General features: G+C 35.4%; 1 long non-coding RNA gene across 3 annotated transcripts; it reads right to left on the bottom strand.

Annotated features, from left to right (window-relative positions):
• Positions 1-89: 89 nt before the first annotated feature.
• LOC112508051 lies at positions 90-2,163 on the bottom strand. Of its 3 annotated transcripts, none has more exons than XR_003068596.1 (5): positions 2,132-2,163; positions 1,952-2,060; positions 1,315-1,421; positions 1,089-1,186; positions 90-177 (listed from the first exon to the last, which is right to left on the bottom strand). It is a non-coding gene; the product is annotated as an uncharacterized LOC112508051 (long non-coding RNA). The 3 variants fall into 3 exon arrangements; XR_003068595.1 differs by having other exon boundaries at positions 1,332-1,421; XR_003068597.1 differs by having other exon boundaries at positions 1,332-1,398.
• Positions 2,164-2,702: the final 539 nt, after the last annotated feature.

Below are 2,702 nucleotides of genomic sequence, written 5' to 3'. Positions count from 1 at the left end.
CGTTAAAATTCAGCAATTTATCAGCAGCATGAATGCATGATGCAGACTTCAGATATCATTAGATTCATTCACCTTAATCAGATGTTTACCCGACATTTTGTCCAGAACCGTCGCCTTGAATGAACTGAGGTGGAGCAGGAACCATAAAATGTTGTCCTGGAATAGGTGCCACAACACCTGATAATGACAAAAAAAAAATAAGTTTATGCAAAACAACCAACATAGAAATGACATTTTTCACCATTTCTMTGTTCTTGGTGGGTCCCTAATCTCACATTAGTTTCTTGCCACAGCTATCATTACAAAGAACCAATGAATATTGATTTGATCCCACAAGTTTCTCCTATTTCCCTTTGTCTAATGGTATTTGGAACACTTGCTCAATCATCAAACATTTCTCTTAAAGTATCTGTGGTCAAACGTTACAATCTTTATCAAAATTTAGATGAATAAACATAATGACAATTTGRACAACAGTAGTTCAACTTTTCAAAAATCAGAAAGGCAAGTCTAACACATGAAAACTTTTCAAAAACTGTTGCAATTTCATGGGATTGGGCAGGTACCCAGATGACACTATTATATGTAGATCATAATCCTATGCAAGTAAAACATATTGATAGAAACAAAAACGGTATTATCTATATCTATACTACTTTATAAAGCAAACACCCCCTAACCTTATTTCGCCTAYGACTATAAAAAGGGTTTTGCCAAACATAGCCCTAGATGCAAAAATGCAAAGTCAAATGTATCTTTATTTACAGAAACAAAGCAATAAGTACAAAGGTCCTTAAATCAGAAAACCAAGATTCATATTCGTTAAGTTGCATTAATCCAAGAAACAATTTTGGTATCTTAGTTCGAAACTATTAGCTTAGTGCATCATATCCATCTTTACAAACCTGGTGCTGTTGTCTAAATTTCAGGGTTCCAATGACTTCATTTCAAAAGGGCTATTACTTCTTAATAAGAGATGTTCTATCCAAGCTTAACCAATAAACCTCCCTATGCCGTTAAAATTCAGCAATTTATGACCAAAAATAGAAAACTGTGGGAGATGAAAGGACTTTCAAGTGTTTGTGTACCTCTAGAATGCAAAACAAGTAACTTGCAAGGCTAGATCCAAGCCCGCCACTCAAGTAGCAGTACTGCTGCTCTAAGTCCTGYTGCAATCTACGGATACCTGCAAAACAAGAATCTGCATCTTACAAATTTATGGAGATTTCAAGTTATTTAATTTTTCTTCTTTTGACTGTTTATCAGCAACATGAATGAATGATGCAGACTTCAGATATCATTAGATTCATTCACCTTAATCAGATGTTTACCTGACATTTTGTCCAGAACYGCCGCCTTGAATGAACTGAGGTGGAGCAGGAACCATAAAATGTTGTCCTGGAATAGGTGCCACAAAACATCTGATGATGACAAAAAAAAACAAGTTTATGCAAAACAACCAACATAGAAATGACATTTTAACCCATATATGTCTGCTGTAATGCACACAGCGGGGTGAAATTTGTACCATGTGCTTGCAACATAGGCTAATATTGTACATGCAGAGTTGGATTTAATTCAATTTGTTCTTTTTTCCAACTGATTTGTGTTGGGGGAGTCCCCAAAAGATGTAAAGAAATGCTGGGGGGGTCTGAGTWAGTTTGTTTAAAAAGCAAGAGAAATTCACTGGATGGGCTATATTTCTAGCCTTGTATTGCTCAACAGTCATGAACTCAAATGTARCCATATATTCATTTACTCTTAATTAAATTGCAGTAGTTACTTTTAGCTAAATCTCTATAATAAAATGAGCTCTTATGCATATGAAGGAGAGCGGACTATGTTGCATATGACTCTAAGGAAGCAATAGCGAGTTGGACGATATAWYATGTTTAATGGACATACAAGCAGACGGATGAAAATCTGAAAATCAAATGCGGAGAGATCTTACTTCATTACATCTTCTCAAAATTTGGTATCCTTGTGTTGAGATGAAGATATGTCCTCTTAGTGTCTGCCTCTATGGGCACCCAACCAATTGCCTTTGCAATCTGAAAAATCTGTAGAGATGTCCCAAAGTCAGCTAAAAASCCAATTGCCATGCTTCTTTGAAATAGTTGAGTCAACTTACATGTGTATCTACTGGGAAATCATCTTGCTGAAKATTAAACATCAATACACATGCCACCTGYAATTCATTTAAAATTATAAAACTTCTTGACCAATTGGGGATTATGATCTGGTCACATGATGAGCGACTTTCTCAGCCACTTCAATTAGACCGCTAACCACACTCGATAATAATTTCTATATAAAAATCAATTATGCAAACTACTAAGCARCTGCCTCACGACGAARGTCCATATCGMAACTAAATTTCTTATTCTCATGATTTCAGTCCTCATTAAGTTGGAAATTTCAATTCATTAGGATGATAAAATGAACCTAAGATAACATAAGGYATTATAGTTGTTATTTTAGCAATATTCTAGCTACCTCTACAGAGTGTTGTTAAAGTTTAGAATGTTATGAGGTCCTAAAGTTGAGCTTCCTGCGATCTACATAATGATTTTTGAATAATAGCATTAAAATATGAAGATACCGTATTAGGCCCGATCCCCTTGAATCGAGAGAGTTCCATCTTTATTTCATCAATTGACAAGTCCCGCAAGTACTCCAAGCATAACTCCCCTCTCTTCTCA

The sequence above is a fragment of the Cynara cardunculus genome (genome assembly GCF_001531365.2).
Source record: "Cynara cardunculus var. scolymus isolate 2C chromosome LG 2, CcrdV1, whole genome shotgun sequence".
Taxonomy (NCBI): Eukaryota; Viridiplantae; Streptophyta; class Magnoliopsida; order Asterales; family Asteraceae; genus Cynara; species Cynara cardunculus.
The sequence above is the reverse complement of the archived record's forward strand: the minus strand, read 5'-3'. Positions and strand labels throughout refer to the sequence as shown.